The sequence below is a fragment of the Homalodisca vitripennis genome, chromosome 7, assembly GCF_021130785.1.
Source record: "Homalodisca vitripennis isolate AUS2020 chromosome 7, UT_GWSS_2.1, whole genome shotgun sequence".
Taxonomy (NCBI): domain Eukaryota; kingdom Metazoa; phylum Arthropoda; class Insecta; order Hemiptera; family Cicadellidae; genus Homalodisca; species Homalodisca vitripennis.
In genome coordinates this window covers 16,706,126-16,728,291 of record NC_060213.1, presented here as the reverse complement: position 1 = coordinate 16,728,291, position 22,166 = coordinate 16,706,126, and the positions used below count along the sequence as shown (strand labels likewise).

General features: G+C 33.8%; 1 protein-coding gene across 1 annotated transcript in view; it reads right to left on the bottom strand.

Moving 5' to 3' along the window:
* The window catches only part of LOC124366929 (small conductance calcium-activated potassium channel protein-like), a 435,022-nt gene that overhangs the window by 62,857 nt on the left and 349,999 nt on the right, over window positions 1-22,166 (bottom strand). The gene's annotated exons all lie outside the window — the stretch shown is intronic.

Genomic DNA, 22,166 nt, shown 5'->3' with positions numbered 1-22,166 from the left:
TTGTATTGGCTTGTGACTGTTCACGTAAGAGTACAAACCTTGAGTTTCCCCAAGGTTTACCAAAGTTAAGGGCACATAATGGGGTATGGGAGGGTTGTGAGGAAGGGTAGGGGGTAGGGGGAGGGGTTTAGTCAATACCTGTCAATGTTTCAACAGTTGCAGCAGCTATAGTCTATTTATAGTCAGCCATCAGCATTGATAACTCCATTATTCCGTAAATTACAACGTTCTGATATCCTCCGAAATGGTTTCCGTGGTTGGAGGAATTCACACGTCAAATTTGATTGAGTTTGACACACTTCATCAGACAAGTAGAATCACCACCAATAAAACTAGTTAAAACTGATTGATAGGCTGAATTTACGACTTTAGTAAGTTTGTCACATTCGTTGACAACTATTACCTAGATGTCTGATATTGAGTATAAATGTGTAAAGCTAAAGAAACAAAACATTAACAAATATTTGTAGTTTGATATTTTTAAACCTAAAGATATGTAATAATTCTTTCGTGTTTAATTTTTCTCATTTACTTTCGATATCTAATAGTCATGTTCTTTTCAAAATTTAATTGTTTAAAATTTTTTTTTAGTTATGGTCAGTTTTTAATATTCAGCAAAATTTCATTTTATTGAAGACATTTTCTTTTCTTTTCTAAGCTTGTATTTATGTTCCTTTAACCTTTTATTAAAATTCCTGCCAGTTAAAAAAAATATAATAGCTATCACAGTCACTACAGTTAATTTTGTATGCTCCAGATTGTTTGTTAAGTTCTTGTTTGTCATCATTTTGGTTCACTTTGTTTTCAATAAGTTTAAATATACTATTTATTGATTGGTAAGTAATGTAAAATTTTTGAATTTTGAAAAGTTTTTCGAACAGCTTTGTTTAATTTAGTATTGAAAGGTACACACATATATATATATATATATATATATATATATATATATATATATATATATATATATATATATATATATTTATGAATTTCTTTAATATTAGGATTAGGTCGTATTATTTGGTTTTACTGATACTTATTTTTATTACTTTTCTTCTTAATCATTTTGTATGCAATGTGTGTTTGATATGCACTTTAAACAGCTAGATATTTTATTCTTCTCATTTCTTTAGTTTTATTCTCATCATTCATCAGTATATTTAACATTCTTTTTATCATTGAGTGAAATGCTGCTAATTTGTGCTTCCAAGAATGGTTAGAGGATAATGGTATTAGAAGATCTGTTTGGGTTGTTTTTCTATAAATTTAACATGAGTGATTTCCTTTAAGATTAGGAATGCTTATATCAAGAAAGTAATTTTGATTATTTGGATTTCTTTTGAAAACATTATTGTTTGTGATATAAAATTGAGAAATTTTAAAAACTCTTCCGCTTGGTTCTCATCTCCGCTTAAAAGACATAAGATATCATCAACATTTTCTGACTATATTTTTGAGAGCATAATTGTAATTGTTTTAAAATGCAAAATAAAAACCGGACTGTCTTAATTGCTGGATTATAAATTGTGGTGTATTACTATATTTATGTTTTTTTGAGCCCAAAATAACTTTGAAACTTGAAATAATAATGCGACGTGATGCTAAATCACTTAGGAATATTGGCCTCCAAGTGGATTTTGGTTGTTTTTATGCCAGGTCGATATTTCCCTACGAGGGATTCGAAGGACTTGACATTCTGGACAATGTTTCCTTACAAGCAAAAATTACCATTTGATTTGCATTGGTATATAGTTCTATTACAAAAAGTGTATTATAGTGGATGGAAGTAAGGAAAGTAAATTAAAGTCCAGGAAACCTTTCTTTACATAGCAATGTTCAAAGTGATAGAATACGTTATTCCCATACTTTTAATATTTATAGTCTAAGAGACGAGTCAATTTGCACTGTATAAACTCACTACCTGGTGGTCCCCATTGAAACAAATCTATTGTTAGCCGCTCTATATTTGTGAATATAAAAATCGAAAACCAAAATCACCAAACGGTTAAAAATATGAAAATATTATTTTTATCAATTAATATATTTATTAGCTCGACACACTAATAAATACTAGGCAGATACATAAATAAAAACAAATAAACAATTAGAGAGTAAATAACAAGCGAATCGGCGTCGACCAACGACATAAAACTGATTTTCAGACCCTGAACCTTATTCAATTACATTAGTTTGTTATAAATGTAAAAAAAAAAAAAAAACAGTTTGTTATTTTCATCCCTTTTAGTACCCTCAGAGTTTTGAAATCCAACAAAAGTAATGTGACTGAAAATTTATTTATTTATTAGGAAAGTTTTTTTTAATTAGACGAAAAACTGGTCTGTATGCTTACATGATACTTTGGCAGTTGGATCCCAGACAGTTGTGATATGACAAAAGAATGTCTGCGGAAGAACGTCAAAGAGAATGGTATTATTGCCATTTTCGTTGTTACTGCTAAAACTCTTTTGTAAATTGGCGTTGCTATAAATATTCTGAAATTCAGGTTTCAAAGTATGGATTAGAATTTTATTTTAGAAATATCCTGTTTTTTTATGTGAAATCGTAATTGAATTCTTTTTTGTAATCCAGAAAATTATCGATGAAATGTGAACAAAGTAGAAATAAATTTTGCACTGAACATTTGAAACCGTCCTGATGTGTTTTTTGCTAAACAAAAACGTTTTACAATACCACAACTCGAGAGCATGTGATGGTCGCTGTCGGTGCGGATTACTCAGCGGATTACAGTGAACGGATTCAAAAATATCGTTGAAACAAACACCAAACGAGCCCGCTGATTCAGAAGATAAAACTGCCAACGAGCAGTGATATCCTGAAAATTTAAAAACAACGTCATCCATTCTTTATGCGGGGCCGAACATAGTATTTAACTTGAAAATACTCGTAGCACGATGGTGGTTACACAAACCAAATTCACACAATTCGCAATTTATCTTATATATTTATTTTTATAAGTGAAATTGTGTATTATTTATACTATTAAAACCCATAAATTTTCTAAATAAGCTATCATGCTATAACTTTTATGTTCAATATCTATTGTTTAATTAGGATATTTTTTAATTTACGATGACAGTTACTGTAATTAATTTTTTAGCTTTGCCATGAGCACTCAATTATTGTTATAAATTTACTGTTATACATTTTAGTTTATTTGTAAGCGTAGTTTTTGATGGGCACCCAACGACTAACTTTTGTAGTTTGTTGGGACTCCATGTTACAACATTATAGCAATAAAGCACATTGTATCTAATATTAAACGTATGGCACAGGGTCAAACGAATTTTTGGTAGCATAGAAGTTTATTTTTTAAATAAAACTTATGTTAAAAATAACAGTAACACTCACGACGACGTATTAAACTACAATATAAGCATACGAGAACATCACAGAGTAACAAGAGTTCAACCTCTTGAAGGTAATTTGCCAACATAGTAACTGCCAGCGGGGTTAATATTGCTGTAGCAAAATCTCCAACAGCGCTTTTGGATGGATGACCCGAACATCAGAATAACCTCAGCTGGTTTTTCTGTCAGCGTGCGAGAATACCGTGCCCAAACCGGAACTCGAACCCGGGTCCCAGGTAGAATCAGATAAGACGCTAATTATCATTCGTAAGAGTACCTTTGAAAATAATCAAAATTAATTTACTCTCCTAATCTAATTTCGGATCAAAAAGCATCGGTACCCGAGTCTGAAAGTTACCCGCAAACTAAACGGTACACCTAAAATAATGGGCATTATATTAAAATGTAGGAATTTTATTTTGGCATTTAGGTATAAAAGCAATATTATTAGAAAAATAAAACTTCGATAAGAACGAATATATTTTTGACGCTTTTGAACCAAACTAAAATTTTGAAAATTCATAACTGGGAAATTTGTGATCCGTTTTTGAGTAGGTAATACGATGAAAAATAGAATAATAGGAAATGAATGAATAGTAATAAAATTAATTTAGAATTATGTGAAAAAAATATGAAATTACCATTTTAAATTTTATTGTCTAGCGGATGGTTAAAACAATTCGGTATTGGTCACCTTATGGTACTCTTAAAGCCATTACATTTGGTGTGTAATTTTGTAATCCATTATTTAAAACCTTTCATTAGCATAGATTTATTTTAAACATATTTTCTTAATTTGCCGCCTGTTTGTTTGAACATTTAAACCCCTAGATTGCCGAGACAACACCGCTCTGGCCAGTCAGGCGATTGTTCGTCTAAGCAAAGAATGTGCTACCATGTTGTATAATAATGTCACATGGTTGTGCTCAGTTTGTTTACAAATTTGTTTATTCTGCAGTTTTCTTGTTGCAAACGTAATTATCTATACGACCAACGTAATATATTACAATTACATTTCTACCTTGAATTTTGACTATTTTACCCCAAAATTAATAAGAGTTGTTCCTTAGACCAAGACACAGCTTTGTTACTAAGTCTCTTGGATCTTGTCTGTAAGTCTCTGGGACCATGTTACCAAGTCTCTGGGACCTTGTTACTAAGTCTCTGGGACCTTGTTACTAAGTCTCTGGGACCTTGTTACTAAGTCTCTGGGACCTTGTTACTAAGTCTCTTGGATCTTGTTACTAAGTCTCTGGGACCTTGTTACTAAGTCTCTGGGACCTTGTTACTAAGTCTCTTGGATCTTGTTACTAAGTCTCTTGGATCTTGTTACTAAGTCTCTGGGATTTTATTATTAAGTCTCTTGGATCTTGATACTAAGTCTCTTGGATCTTGTTACTAAGTCTCTTGGATCTTGCGATTAAGTCTCTGGGACCTTGTTACTAAGTCTCTGGGGCCTTGTTACTAAGTCTCTGGGATTTTATTATTAAGTCTCTGGGACCTTGTTACTAAGTCTCTGGGACCTTGTTACTAAGTCTCTGGGACCTTGTTACTAAGTCTCTTGGACCTTGTTACTAAGTCTCTGGGATCTTGTTACTAAGTCTCTGGGACCTTGTTACTAAGTCTCTTGGATCTTGTTATTAAGTCTCTGGGACCTTGTTACTAAGTCTCTGGGACCTTGTTACTAAGTCTCTGGGACCTTGTTACTAAGGCTCTGGGACCTTGTTACTAAGTCTCTTGGATCTTGTTATTAAGTCTCTGAGATCCTTTATATCAAGATTATCGCTCGCACGGATGGATAAACAACGACAAGAACTCTTCATATTAACTAAAATATAGGTTCACAAAAGCAAGAAATGTAAAACTGAGCATAATTAATCGTAACTAATGCTCGCCACCGTTCATGATGGATGAGAAAATTTAAACGTAGCCTAATTTGACTCTGAGAGAAAAGTTAAAAATGTGCTATGTCACGCGGAAACGGCCTCGTCATCACAAGCTCATGATGAATGGCTGAACTCCTGTAACAGTTGGACCGGGTTATGTTCAGTTGCCGAGGTCTTAACTTTTAATTACTGCTATAGCAAAAAGATTACATATCATACAGCGTACAGCCTAACATAACGTAGAAATTTTGCTAGTGGCGCAGTGTAGCGAGTACAGCGGTTAACGCAAAATAACTGAATCAAGCAACGTCGAGCGTGGCTGCTGCTTGGATGGGTGACCGCTGAGCGATCCTGTCCTTGCAAGCAATCCGTCTGCCATTGGTGGTGGTTCGAAGCCACCTTTAAACCATTTCCCCACAGGTTTGTGTCAGAGAGGTCTTCTTAGCCATACTTAGCCTGGTAAAATAACACATTCTTTACCTTGTTTACCTTTTTAATTCGTCTTCAGGATATTTAGCCAGGTTATATAACGTTAATCGTACTTCCTCTTATCGTTCACACATTGTCTAACTATTCCAGTAAATAATCAGTATAAAATATAACAAAATCTTCATAATCCTTGCAATAGTTTAAAACTCTGAAAATACTTGAAAGAAAGTAAATGAAAATTCGTCTAGTAAAATTAGACATCCTTTACATAATTCCTTTACAATTTTAAGCTTTGATAAGGAAACGAAATGGAGAAAATGGGCCAAGATAGCTTGTTAGTAACAGTTAAGGCCAGTAAATGAAAATAAAATCCAGACAAGTTTTACTATATCAAATTAACAAAATCCTTTGGGCATTGTTCTGTGAGTATTTTTGATTTGTCAAGCATTTTCTCCGAAAATATGAGATTTTTAGCTCAAATATTTGAACAGCTGCTAAAAAAGGCAAATGGAGAAAAGCTAGCCTGTGAAATTGTCTTATTAACTGGTGCAAAGATTTAACTACCTTTGTTATCGGTTACGTTTAATTAACCCTACATCGGGCGCTAAACGGAGTTTTCCTCAGTGTATTTTTTTATTATTAAAAATAGTAATACTTTTCTGATAGTTACATAGTTTCCCGCAATGTACTTCACGAGCATCTTTCGGGGAAGCGAAAGAATAGTCTCCCGCTTATCTTTGAAAAAATCTGTCAGTATGAGGTCTACTTCCGTGCGAGACCGGACGATTCCTCCGTGAGCGCCCGATGTTGTGTTTGTAGTGTTTGGACGAAATCTCCGTGAGCGCCTTATTGTGTTTAGTTTTTATGGAGTAATAATCCTTGTGCGCCTACATGTGTGGCCTGTGATGGTTTCTTTTTAAGTTTTACAATATATTTTATTTGAATTTTGTGAAATGGAGAATGAAGACGAAAGACTTATCAGTACAGTACCAGTGTGCTAGGGAACATTTCAGTACTGTTTATGGAGTGAAAATTGTCGTTATAAGAACCAGAAAGAAAATGTTTTTAAACTTTGTGTAGTGTATAAAAAAGATTTTTAGTAAAGATTAAATTTTGATTTCAGAGTAATAATCGAAATTACAATTGTATAATATCTCAAGAATTGGAGTAAGTTGTTTTTGTAAGAAATTAAAAACTAAGTTAATTTCCATATATTATTACAGTAGGTTAAACATTTTTCTAATTAATTGCATTATTTCTTAAAATAAATCATGTTGTTATTATACAATAACATTTTTTAAGATTTTGAATTTCTTATTTGGAAAATTCATTACATAAGAGAGTAATTTTTATTTAATTTCTAAAAATGAAAATATTACATTAAATTAAATCAGTATGAATATTTATACAAATAAAAACCGTTTTAAACGACTATGATATCCATTATTCGCTAACCTGGAGGAAACCTCCGTGAGCGCCTGATGGTGTTTCTACTTTTAAGCGCCTGATGGAGGGTTAAAAGAATGTCAACTTTACTAGTTGAATGCTCAGTAAGTTTCCTCCAATGACGCAGCTCTTTGAAATGCAGGAAGAACCATTATTTACAGAGATCAGTGAGGTGGACTGCACGGCTGGCGTCTGTGATTCAATCAGTCTGTTTGTACAGAATCGAACGCGATTCCATGAAATCGACGTAATTTAAAGAGAATTGCTGATCAAAGTTTGGGCTTAGATCGTTAGGGGTCCAGTAGTCGGCTAAAGTGCACCGCTCTCTTCTACGCAAGGCATGAATGAATAAAAAAACAAAGGAAATACAAGTGCCATTAAACTTTAAACAAAAAAATAACCTATAGATTAAAATTTTACTTGAAGTTTCATTTGTGTATAGCCAACACTAAGTTCGGTGATGGTTTATGTCACTCCACGTGTTTGGCTGAGAGTTAGGAAATATTTGTACAATGGTCTTGTGGATAGCAATGATGGCAACAAGAAAATAGGATAATATTCGTAAATATATTTTTCGAGTTGAGTACAATCGACTGATTACACCTGACATATTAAAACGTGTAGCTTATTCACACAGTAAAAAGAACGTAGTAGTGCAATGGTAAGTCAATGTTAAATTTTAGTGACAAGATTTTTTCGGCACATTCCTGTGATCTCCCTACATCACCGGAGCTATGAAACCTAACTAAATGACCGAAATATGTAAGTGTACCACGTGGCAAGGTATATCGAGAAAGATTTTATCAAGTTTCAGGCGAGTTCTATGATAGTGCATTACAAGCATGGAATTTGGCTGAATGTCAATGAATCCATGGCTGATACAATTTCTCCTTTGACTACCGTGGTGGGCGGGGGGGTATCTATATCTAATCTATAGGTCAAGCCAAGTTACGCCCTCGTGTTATGTATATGAGGTGTTTTAATATTGTTTATTTCTGGCGCTGTTAGTTATTCTTTAATATAAATTATTTTTTTATGATCAATAGTTACGGTTACTAAGGTATTTTTATTTCGTGTTACTATTTAAGCCATTTGTTACAATTACAGTTTATATTGATTAAGGGTGTTAAATTAAAAATCTCATCACCGTAAGAAACGGCGTTGCCACGGGAATGAATAAACAAATATTTCTTGAGGAATACCAGTTACAAATTTTCCTATATCTTATTTTACAAATTTAGCAACAACACTGCGATGACCAACACGTACGCACACACACACACACACACACACACACACACACACACACACACACACACACACACACACACACACATGTAGTCGAGATTAAATAAGTAATCCGCGTGGGAAGTATATTTCATAATGCGAATCAACCCTTTACGAATCAAATTTAATCAAATTAAAACTCTGGAATAAAACTAAAACGATTTTTGTGTGTGACTTCTGTGTACAAACGAACGAGGCACCCGCCAGAGCAAAATAAATGTAAACGTCAACGTAGACGAAACCTGATTTAATTACTCTTTAGAAGGGTCGTTGCTGTTTTAAAGAGCGCGAACCTTAGTTATATACACTCCAAGTTGGTGAATGGTACGTGGAGTGGTGGCAGGGTGCGGTGGGGGGGGGGTTGTCCTTTACCACAAACTGTTGCACAACCCTACAGCTGCTTTGTGAATAATTAGCTTTTAAATATTCACACGTTTGTGCGCGGGGAGCACTCTCGTCCGCCTTAGTTATATACACTCCAAGTTGGTGAATGGTACGTGGAGTGGTGGCAGGGTGTGGTGGGGGGGGGGGGGTTGTCCTTTACCACAAACTGTTGCACAACCCTACAGCTGCTTTGTGAATAATTAGCTTTTAAATATTCACACGTTTGTGCGCGGGGAGCACTCTCGTCCGCCTTAGTTATATACACTCCAAGTTGGTGAATGGTACGTGGAGTGGTGGCAGGGTGTGGTGGGGGGGGGGGGTTGTCCTTTACCACAAACTGTTGCACAACCCTACAGCTGCTTTGTGAATAATTAGCTTTTAAATATTCACACGTTTGTGCGCGGGGAGCACTCTCGTCCGCCTTAGTTATATACACTCCAAGTTGGTGAATGGTACGTGGAGTGGTGGCAGGGTGTGGTGGGGGGGGGGGTTGTCCTTTACCACAAACTGTTGCACAACCCTACAGCTGCTTTGTGAATAATTAGCTTTTAAATATTCACACGTTTGTGCGCGGGGAGCACTCTCGTCCGCCTTAGTTATATACACTCCAAGTTGGTGAATGGTACGTGGAGTGGTGGCAGGGTGTGGTGGGGGGGGGGTTGTCCTTTACCACAAACTGTTGCACAACCCTACAGCTGCTTTGTGAATAATTAGCTTTTAAATATTCACACGTTTGTGCGCGGGGAGCACTCTCGTCCGCCTTAGTTATATACACTCCAAGTTGGTGAATGGTACGTGGAGTGGTGGCAGGGTGTGGTGGGGGGGGGTTGTCCTTTACCACAAACTGTTGCACAACCCTACAGCTGCTTTGTGAATAATTAGCTTTTAAATATTCACACGTTTGTGCGCGGGGAGCACTCTCGTCCGCCGTCGCAAAGCTCTGTTCTAAATGTTTACAATTCTGTTTATAAAATCTGGAGCCTTTTTAAACTTTTATTTGCTTTCTTACTAATAGTGTCAGTATATTGTTTGAGGAAGACATTTTTGTTTGATTTATTTGACTAAAATATGGTACTATACGAGTACCTTGTCAGGACAGTTCCAAGTGTTGTAGGTTCCACTTCATGTATCGCAATTAAACATGGTTAAAACGCGTTAAAAGTGTGCCATATGAGAATTGTTAAAGTTTAAAAAATTTAAAAATAAAACACACACACACACACACACACACAAACTAAAAAATAAATATGGACAAAAGAACAACAACCAGTTTAGTTACGACGGTAGGCTTTCCCTATGTATTTTGTTGTTGTTGTTGTTGTGTGTGTGAGGAATAGTAAAATATTTTAGTTAATTATACAGTTCCGAGGTTATAGGCCATGAATTTTGATTAATTTGGAGAAAATTGTGGTTTCCGTCGTCGTACCTTCCTGGCCCAGGTGAGAAAGTTCCAACCTTTGAATGTCTCTCGTTAAAAACAAAATGTACAGTGGTGTATTGTATTTTTGTGATTAGTATATTTCAGTAATTGATGGGAATTGGAAAACTGATATGTTTTAACTTATGGTGTGTTTAATAATACGATTTTAATTTTATACGTCGTACGCTCTTAAAAGAAGTTAATAAAGTAACAAAACAATGATGAATTAAATGAATTAAAAAAAATTTCCCATACATTTATACAGCCCAATCCGATTGAAGCAATAATTTGCAACAGTAATTTTTATAGATATAAAAACTTGTAAATTGAAAAAAATTGTACTTAGAAATGTGATGCATAAACATGGATCTCTATATTATGTAAGAAACAATATTAAAGCATATGCAAAGTAGAAGAGTAAAAAAGGGAATGCCAAAGCGATTAATATTGTGAGAAAATGGATGTCCTGATCAGGTTAAAAATTGGAAGATGCTACTAATTTTCTAACTTCATCTTTAATAATATCAAAATACAGATTTTTAACGAGTTTAGTTTTAATGGATAATTATTTTATGATGTGTGTTTTTGCTTTAAACTTATAATTCTTTTATTTGAATTGAAATTATGCACAACGTTATGGAGTAAAATGTAACTTTAAACATAATTAAGGTATAATTATTTTCATTAATTCTTATTTTATCTTTTATTGCTGAACCACCAGCAATAGTAACAGAATATAAATCTATAAATGATTTTGAATGAATTGTTACAATGTTTAAACTTTAACGGTAATTGTGATTTTACATGTGTTGTACAAATATAACTAAAATAACGAAGCCATTTGGCGAGTTCGATTTTATAATGTTGTCTGAAGAAGGAGTATTCTCCTAAAACAAAATCTCATCAATTGACTTGAGAGGTAAGAGTTTCTAATTAATTTGTTACATTGTTCTGTTTCTCTTTGCTAGTTGCTCCTGCATTATTTGGTATGATTGCTATGTATTGTTATAAATTATTGCATAATGTCTTCCTTGTGTTGTCTGTTATCATTACTAGTTTTGTTATGTTATTGTTGTTATGTTATATGATGTATTATTGAATTGACTTTTGTATGTTATTACTAGGATTGTTGTTACCACAGTTATTAGTCATTGTATGCCATCTTGATTAGTTTATCCTTAGTTAAGTAAACTCATGTATAAATGGTGGAACCGTTGGAAATAAATAAATAAACAAGTTAATAACCCGCAAAAATTGTAACAAGAAATATTCATGTTGACTAATAATAGTTTTTGATATTTTTTAGATGGTATAAAAAGTAGTCAAAACCAGGAATGTTTTTGTATATCAGTGGCTAACTGTTGCATTACGAAAAAAATAGCTTAAACCCGTTGCTAATTTAACATTCCGTGAGTCTTCTATTTACACGAATATTTTAGTAAAATATCTATGCAAATTCCATTTTTAGCCTAAGTTTTGCAAACATACTTGGTTACATCGCATCTGTAACAAAGTAACACATGTGGTTCGTGTAAGCTTTCACTAATCTATATAGAAAATGTCAACATAATGGACTTTGTTGTCCTTAATTGAAAACCCAATGACTGGATAAATCAGTCTAGCAGTAGTATTTGATTGTTACAGATACAGATTACATAGAGCCCAGTACAATAAAATTAAACCTATCACATAGGGTTTAGTGCGGAACATCGTTAATTGTCTAATTAAAATAAAATAACGATCGAAGTGTTAAAATTCACTTGTAGTGAGTGACACATCATGATCAGTCTCGTAGCAATCTAATAATACCTTAAATGTCGATGTCTAATAATGTCTAGCCGATTACTGTATGTGGTGATATAAACGCTACTATAAACGTCGATTATAAAGACATAAATTACTGCTGAAACCTATGTTCAAGATTACTGTTCTTTAAGATTATATGCTTTATAGTTCTCCTTTCGTTGTACATCTGTCCGTGTACGATTGAACTTGAAATATATGTAGTGAATGTGGTGTTATAATCGCTACCCGACTATAAACGTCGATTATAAAGACATAAATTACTGCTGAAACCTATGTTCAAGATTACTGTTCTTTAAGATTATAGGCTTTCTAGTTCTCCTTTTATTATGCATCTGTCCGTGTACAATTGAACTTGAAATATATGTACTGAATGTGGTGTTATAATCGCTACCCGACTATAAACGTCGATTATAAAGACATCAATTACTGCTGAAACCTATGTTCAAGATTATAGTTCTTTAAGATTATAGGCTTTCTAGTTCTCCTTTTATTATGCATCTGTCCGTGTACGATTGAACTTGAAATATATGTACTGAATGTGGTGTTATAATCGCTACCCGACTATAAACGTCGATTATAAAGATATCAATTACTGCTGAAACCTATGTTCAAGATTATAGTTCTTTAAGATTATAGGCTTTCTAGTTCTCCTTTTGTTGCGGATCTTTCCGTGTGCGATTGAACTTGAAATATATGTACCGGATGTGGAGCTTCATACTGAAGTGATTCTGTAATAAGCAGAGCGTGACGTATTTCTCAATGTATTTCTCATAACCGATTTTGTTTTGTTGAGTCGAAAGTCCTAGAGAACTTTGGCTATTTACTTTCTGAAAGCAGATCGATCAACTCGCAGTTAGAAACTTCGACTGCTGTGGTGGTCAGTTAACGACCCAATAACGTAGTGAGTTAACTCCCATCCTTCTCAGATACTTATACGTTGTAGAATAGTCTTTCCTCCGCGATTCTAATATATTTAGTTAAAAAATGATGATAGTTTGTATAAATACTTACTGTATACGCATACAGTTGAAAAAAACTTCAAAATAAACAAAGTCATACATTAAAAAAAGTTTTGTGAGGGAGATGAAATAATAGCGTGTATTATATACTGTATTTTACCTTAGAAACTGAAAGATAAACAATTTTGATTTGTTCTGTATAAAAGTTAGAGTTAAATGTTTAAATAAAAGTACTCTGCATTTTGGTGTGTAAAAATCACATTTAAAACTTACTTCCGATAGTAATACATACTGTAGCACCTTTACTGAGGCTGTGGCCGAGCACTCGTACCGCCGCGCCGTTGCGTCATAAGGCGTCATGATAAATCTTAGTGAAAAACTAAATTCAACATTAACTTGAGGGGGGCCTCCAGTAGAACAGTTCCTGAGTACAATAGGCAGTTTATGCCTAAGGAGCGAGGTGTCATACAACTGCAAATATATTTGACTTCGGCCGTTACCGGGGTTGGGGAGATAGGGGTTGTAAGGCTAGGGACACACAGTCCCGGTTACCGGGATGCCGACCACCGGGTTGCCGGTAAACGGTTTGTTGTGTGCTGGCCACACAGTCCCGGCGATAAACACCAAATTGTCTCTCAGTTAACCTTTGAGTGTTGTTCGGAACGAATCATGCTATCCAAAGTGAAGTTAGTTTGTTGTTTAGAGGCTCTAAATGAATTACCAAAACAACGAAATAGGGTACATTGGGTTCATCCATTCAATGTAGATGCTAAAGCTGAAAAATGTTCCATAACGCTGGAATACCGTGGACACATTCTATAAATTTGTCTGTATCAAACATTATCGCAACTTTACACTACCCTCGAGAGTAAAACGCGATACAAAAACCAGCAGCACACCACAACAGCTACACCACTGACACTCAGACTTGACTGGAATCGGGACCCGGCGGCCGGCACTGTGTGAACACGCACGACAGATATCAAGTGTTTTGTATTGCCAACCCGATTTTCACCGGCTGCAGGGCTCCCGGTCGCCGGTAGCATGCTTGCCGGTCTGGAGCACAAATGCCGCACAGCACCGGCATTGTGTGTGCGCTCTTCAACAAACTACATGTTCTCATCAATCCCGGCCGGGATGCCGGTCACCGGCATCCCGGTAACCGGGACTGTGTGTCCCTAGCCTAATGCGTAGAAGAGTTTGGATGTCAAGAATGTTTGAAATGATGAAACTAGAGAAAAATAAAATTGATCTGAAATGAAGATTTAACTGGAACATGGTAGTTAAGATTAAGACCACTTGTTTTATATTCTATAATACTGATAATAGTTAAAGATTATTGATAACGGAAAACATTGTTCACACAGCTGCTACATTCATTTTAGGAAAAGGAAAATTTTTTAGCTTCTAGGAACAGAAGGTAACTCATTGACGATCTCTAGATAAAACCGAGATTAAAGGAGATGGACGGTGGTGTTTAGCAGAAAACGGTTTTGTACCCAGGAAAGTCCAAATTTGTGGTCTAAACAGCCTGGCAGAGTTTGCTTCACTTAGACTTCCAGGTCGAGATTACGAGGATCACGTGAGTTTAGTTCACCATCTTCTTAGTTCAGCGTCTAGAATCAGAAGCTGTCATAGACTTAACTCCTAGAATCTGGAGCCATGTTCGTCTAAAGAGATAAAAAGGAGTTGGCGACGAAGAAGCTCAAAATAAACTCTTTACATTCGACATCAGAGACTTCTAGACTACAAAATATAGTGTAATATAGGTGAAGAAGTATTCTATTGTCTCCTAAAATGTACAACTGAGTGCAATATGATCTCCTAGAACGGTTGAACAATCGAGTTTTCAACACATAACGCAGCTATGGTGGGAAAGGCTGATTGATTGAGTGTGAAATGGTTTCTTATTTGTTAATGCTAAAAGTTTATTGAAGCTAATGTACAAGAAAGTTGCCACTGAAGGATATTATAAACTAAAAGATTTAATGGACAAAGTTATGACAAGACCAACAAATGAGCGCAGCGAGTGAACTACGGTCTTTTTATTACGCACAACGTTGTCCATTTAATCTTTGCTGTATCTCTCAACTTAAATGAAATCTATCTAAAAGCTTTACAAAATTTAGATGAAACACCAAATTCTCAAAATAAAGTATAAAAGGCCTTTAAATTCCAAGCACCATACAAAGAAGGTTTAGTGAATAGAGGCGGGTTGTTGAATAGAGATCTAGGAATAATAGACAGTATGCCAGCTACGTTTATGTGTCTAGAATATATTATTTTACTTGAATACACATATACTAAACTATTCTTTTTATAGTATTAAATGATTCGTCCAATCTATTCCTTAACATTTATTCAATGCTCCTTAGCACGTCGTGTAAAACTATTTTCTTAACCTAAAATCATTACAAGTTTGACAAAATTAGAAAAATTGATTCGAAAACTGTGTATTTATTCTATTAAATTGTAATTTGTACGTTTAAACACTAAACAATACCATTCAATTCAAAAATATTATCAATTTCCGAAAGAATTTGGGTATTTCATACATTGCAGATTTGTTATTATGTTTCAAAGCTGAAATAAGAAATCTTATGTCTCTAATTTAAACTAATAGAATTCAAGCCGATAAACCTGCACGGTACAGGCTGTTGATCGTTAACGTGGTTTCAAATTAATGGAGTAATTCGTTGTGCGAGCGAAACCAAAATAGCTATTTTCTCTTTTGGGCTGTAGTGGGCGCTCTAAAACATTTTGCTGGTCGCCTTAATGGTTATAAACAACAATGTTGAAATTTTTACCATGTGAAGCAACAATAAATCATAAAATTTGTCTTTGTAACAGAACAAATTTAGAAGGTTTAGCAACAATATTTTCCTATTTTTGTTTGTTCTTTATTGGCTTAGATTTAGCGAAACCTATTACTCGTGAGGTTGGGAAAATTTCTTTTCTGTCTGTCTGTCCGCACGATATTTCAAAACCAAACTGACTTATAGACTTGAAAGTTGTCGTGGAAAGTCATCATTTCTATATGAGGAACACTGAGTTCGACGAATGAGCATGGAATCGGATTTGCCTGAGCGTTAGCGAATAGTTTCACATTGGTCTTACGGGTAACCGTGACGACAACGAGAAAATGTCAGAATAAATACATTTGTAAACATACCCAATATACATATTAGAGATTAAACATGGGACATAAATTAACACATGTAGTCTAACTAGCACAACACATTCAATGTGATTATATTATAGTGAATTGGTGTGTGGGCATTTATTATTAAATTTAACACTTTAATGAACAAAAATCTAATTGTATCGTATTGCGAGATATGTGGAGAAAGACATGAAAGAGTTCTACGATATTTCATTTTTGTGTCAGTTTATTTTTGGTAAGATTGCCTGTCTGTCTATCTGTCTGCAGGACATTTGAATAATGAAGAGAGTTATAGATTTGAAATGTTGCATTCAACTCAGCGAACCTCTTATTACACGTGTTGTGGCGTACTTCTACTTCGTATGTTATTAAAAATATATAACTTGTATATAATTTTAACTTCTATTCCAACACATGTATATAAAAACTAAATTATATCTGAATTAGTTCTGATCCAAACAACCAATCACTGACAACTGACAAGCAGCCAATATTAAATGGTGACGTCACGTTAGTAATAAGATGGCGGCAACTCAGGCAACGGATGTAGAGGTTTTTATTATTGGTTCATTCTACGTGAGCTCCTTAAAACCATTATATTACTGAAATTGATTTATTTATTCCACTCTATTCTGTCTGATTCCTGATATTCATTTCTTAGTATTGGAAATCCTTCTCAAAAACTCACTTTGACAAAAGAGTATGGTGGTTGTATTTATCGTTGGGAAATATAACACGGTCAAACTCTTACAACCTGATAAAGGCTGCAAAATTGTATTTAACTCAGTAGCGTATGTTACGAAATATACAGTTTTAAATAAAGATCCAGCAGAGAACTCTAAGAAAACGAAAGAACATTTCTCTGAGAAATTAATATACAAATTAAAGACCGAGCATTAAAAATATGTTATATGTGTGGCTTCCGAAAATTCCAAAAATATTACCAGTTCCTAAACTTTTTGTCGTGTTTAACCCACATCTAAAATAAAAGCAGTCATTACATTTTAACTATTCAGTGAAATAAGACATAGGTTTACATCTTAATTGGAATAGTCTGTTCTTTAACGGTGATCAATATTTTGATTTATTCTAATTTATTATGTATTGGCGAGGATTTATTTTCAGAGGATTAATTCGTAAAGTTTTTAAACAGTTTTATAATCGGTATTTTAATTGATTTATTCCGGTCTTGTGCAGTAAAAAAAAGGGCATAAAGATTAATACAGTACAAGAAAATCAACGTCTTTATAAAATTTTTGACGTAATGTGACTCAGAAACTCAGAAGATATTCATAACCATTTGCACGCTAGAGTTATGTATATAATTTCCTACCATATTTTATTTATTCATGTTAAAACTTTTAAAATACATGATTTAAATTACGAACAAATCGACAGATGAAACACTATAAATGATCCTTATGCTAAATTATAGTTTCAAATATATTATTCACCATAGCATAAACGAAGGTTTAGGGTTGTATACCGGTTATAAGAGACTCCAGCGTCTTTTAATCCTTGTCTGGAGGCGAATTGTATTCAATTAGCTAATTGGTTAATCGACTTAGAATCTATTAAAGTTATCTGCATTTTAATGACATAAATTCTCCACGAATAACATTTTCCAATGGACGTGATGGTGGCCATACCAAGCTTGGAACGGAGTACAAGATTCAATATATCATTTACTGAGTAGATACAGAAAACTTTCCAACTCTCGGAACCCATGCCTTGGGTTTGAAGTTACAGCCCTTTGGCCATAAAGTAGAAAGAAACATGTTCATTAGTAAACTTGATATCGCTTCAGTAAGTTTGTCGTTCAAGAAATTCAGCCAAGCGTTAAACTTAGATACTTAGATATACTAGAGATTCTAACGTACGAGTATAGTGCAACTTAAATGTATTTTCAGACAATGCTATATAAGTTACAGACTTCCACTGATCAGGAAATAATAAGCATTATTATGGTCGACCCTGTACAGTCAGTATTTAGATCTCGTGGAACCGTGGTCGGTCCTCGGCCACTCCGGACGAGGAACGCTGGACCTGGAATCAGACAGGGAACATGCTACACTGGATCGAGCACAACGCTACACACTGCATGCGGAGGGTGACTATACGCTGAGAGCGGGGCGTAGCGGGTCAGGGCGTAACGGGGAGGGCGTAAGACAACAGAAAATAAATATTAATGAGACACAGCGAAGTTTGCAATACGGTTAAAATGAGAGAGTCGTTAGAATAAATATCTGAAATATGCCAAATTTCATAGCTACTGCAGACTGTGGTGGAAGATAGACGTGAAATTAGGGAAATGAAACGAAGCTGCGTTAGGCTAAAAAATATATTAGGCAATGACTAACTAGCATTATGAATTATAATTGACCATTACAAATTATTACTATATATTTAAATAAAATATGTATTAATATATTAAAATTTTTTTGAAAATTTCAAAAACAAAATGGGTTAAAATATAAATATATAAAAGCAAGACTTTATTTTACCAATTAATAAGTTAATACAGCTAGACACGTTAGTTAAAAACGTATATGAATAGTGTTTTAAAGAGTTATAAAACTGCGTAGGAAAATTATAACATATTATTTATAGTATTCCAAAACACACAGCAGTCACCAGTAAATAACGTGTCACTATCTTTAAGCATAAATTGCGTTTCAACCTAAGATTTAACGCTTGTGGTAAAAACACAACTGAAACTGAAAACCTAATTGAATTTTCAGTTTCATAGAGAATATATTAAGTTAATGCTTTATAGGCTAAGCGTTCAGCGTAATTCTATAGCAACTGAAATCTCTGCTCAGAAATTAAATGAGGCATAAAATGAGGTAAAGCTTAAAGTTGCGGAAAGTTTCATGAATGAAGAGAACGTTTGGAGCGTTTAAAAGAACTTGGAAAAGGATTCCTAAGTTTATTTAACCATTTAATGTACTCTTTATTATAATTATTCAATTTAATGTGTTTGAAGAAATTAGTTTGAGAAGGCGGTTTATTCTTAAATCATAATTTACACAAAACAATGGCATTTAAAAATTCCATTCAATGTTGTTTCGAACCGTTTAACTATTAATTTGAGTTATTAGCATCAAAATAGTTAATTTTAAATTGAATTAAAATTATATTAAAAAAAAATAACGTGAATGTTTTCCTCGTGAGAAATGCGGCGTAAAATTATTTTCGAAAATTGACTGAAGACTTAGCAGGAAAACGAGTCACAATTTAAACGATATTAATGTATTTTTTTAGTGTTATCGCTTAAGATTGAAATTTCGTAGTGGCCGGGCTTATGATAACTTACATGTTATACCATATGGAGCAAAAATTTTAATTTAAACAGATGTGAAAAATTGATAAAGCCGTTACACTCCAGTTTTTATCTCATAAACGACTGTCTATTAACAGAAAACTGTTGAGAACTGCCGAAGGAACAATTGTTTTGTACACCCGGCTGCAATGTTTCTCATTGAAATTAGCCTTATAACACTAGCATAAACTCATGGATTGAAAAACTATTACTAAATTCTGTGATACCCTTTGTTCTTATGAGTGTACTATTTGTTTAAATTGAAAGATAAGCATCTCTTTTAGAAAAACTTGCACCTAAAAAGATGGAATTTGGCACACGAACAATAGTATTTTTTCCTGTAAAAATAGTCTTCTAAATTTTCATCAAATGTTTTGAACATTTTGTTTGATAATGTACAATTTTCCAACTATTTATAAAAAACAACACGCAGGCATACCGAATGTTAAGCAATTTATGATGATAATTTTACTACGGACAGGTCTTAAAAATTACTTTATATAAATTAAGATTTGATTGACTTTAAATTGATTTTAAAATTATGTTTTTAAATGTTACTATTGGAGTAAAACGTGGTGTGGGAAAAGGTTTTTGAAACTTATCAACAACTGATGTAAGAAAAACTCCTAAGTCTCAATGATCAAAACCAGAAGATACTAAAAGATACCAAATTTTCAACCCGTAGATCATATTAATTTCTTACATTATTAAAAATTGATTAAGGCCATTTTTAAGTCTCAAGAGTTTCAGACGTGTAACACAATTTCTTATATTTTATATACACATGGTTATACGGTTTTTTCTGGAAAGCATCAATAAAAGGATAATTATAATTTTTGGGGTCTTAACGCAGCAAACGAAATGCAATGTAACGGAAAAGACACGTAATATAATTTTCAGAGTAGTTTTCAAAAGTATTAATTAATATTAAAGATAATTTTATAAATTTTGTCTACTTTAATTAGTTTTTCCGTGATTATTTTTTTATACATGGAAAACATAGAACATTTAGCTTTTTTGAACATTTTTATTTTGCAACATTAATATTTAAAGCATTTTACTAGCATGTATTGATTTTAGCCTGATCATAAATATAAAAACTTTTCGAATGTTAATTACGAATTAAAATGATAGAATTTCTCGTTTCTTTAATAATATATTGTAGTAACAGTGCAACAGTACATAGAATGCAGCGCTCACTATAATAAAGTTACCTTAATGAACAAAATGATAGGTGCAAGTTCTGTAAAATATTGAAGACTGATTCCAAGAGCTTGGGCGTAGTTAGTTACACTTAATGCATGGAAATATTGTGGCAGAAATCAAATCTAGAGGGCAATATCCTCATATCTTAAAAATCGTGGTCGGATGATATAAAGCATTGCTTAGTTTCCTCAGAAGGTTTCCATTTGTTTGTTAAAAAGGCAAAATGAAACAGAGCCCCGATCCTGCGGTTAGTTGGAAAACCAATCCGAATAAGAGTGGGCCTCGCAATCGAACCTCCCTTCCGCTGATCCTGATAAATCGTCCACTTTGTCACTCGGATCTACATCCGGATCCTCATCCTGGCTGCAACCACGGACCGGAAACAGATGGTCCTTCCTCAATATAGAACAAACTCGCCCGGATATCCGGTCTAGCTTCAACCTACTAGAGGAATTCAGTTTGAAGCTCTTTTATCTTTTCGTACAAAAGTTAGTTTTGTGAGTTATGAGTTAATGTGTCAGTAATATTGCAGAAAAAGGCTGTTTAATCAAGTGAACAATTTATATTTAATCTAATTATTTTACACTTTTGAATATTTGTCTGTACATCGTAATATCTGCTTCCACTTTCTACTTACAGCTCGTCATGCAAGTGGGTGAGCGCTTAGTTGCGTTCTTGGTTCTAGATTTTCTGTGCCTTAGGGTGATTCAAGCCACTACTCTCAATCTTACCATATTAAGCGATTCTCTAACTAACATGAGTCATGCTATTTACTTCTATGTTCTGTAGTTACTTGGCAATTTTAGATCAGTAGTGAGTACTGTTTCTATTAAAAGATATAAATTAGGTGCTATATAAAACAAAATATAGTACAATATGAAACTGGAATGGATGGAATAAAAATTTGAGAAAGGTACATGCTGCATCTTCTGGTAGCAAATGATTGATGAGAATCACATACCGTGTTCACTTTTGGAATATGTTCAACCAATTGTTGCTGCATTGAACTCTTAATTGACATGTCGTAGTATTGTGTGTGTTCCCGCCAACCAGTTTTCAGTTTAAATTTGCAAAAGTGTAATTTAGTACAGGTACATACGTACAAATAGGGGTTTTGATGTATTGTAGTGTTTTGAACGTTAAAACGAATTGAACATGAATGCCTATAAAAATTAATTTGCTTCGTATTAACCTATAATTCAGAGTCAGAGCACAATGGTATTTTCTTATTTTATTGTTACGATCCAAGATAAATCTAAGTAAAAATGGTAGCTAGCCCATTCTTCATGGGAATTAAATTTCAATCGATGTTTTTTTACAAGGATCCGTAAAATACTGAACCTGCACTTTTGAGGAAGGCATTGATTGAAAAGGTTGAATATTCTTTTATAAACGGGAACAGTTCAACCCATTGGTGGTTTAAAAATATCAATAGTTATATAAATTTTTTTATTTAACAACATAAAACTTGTTGAAGCATCGCTGTAGTTGGT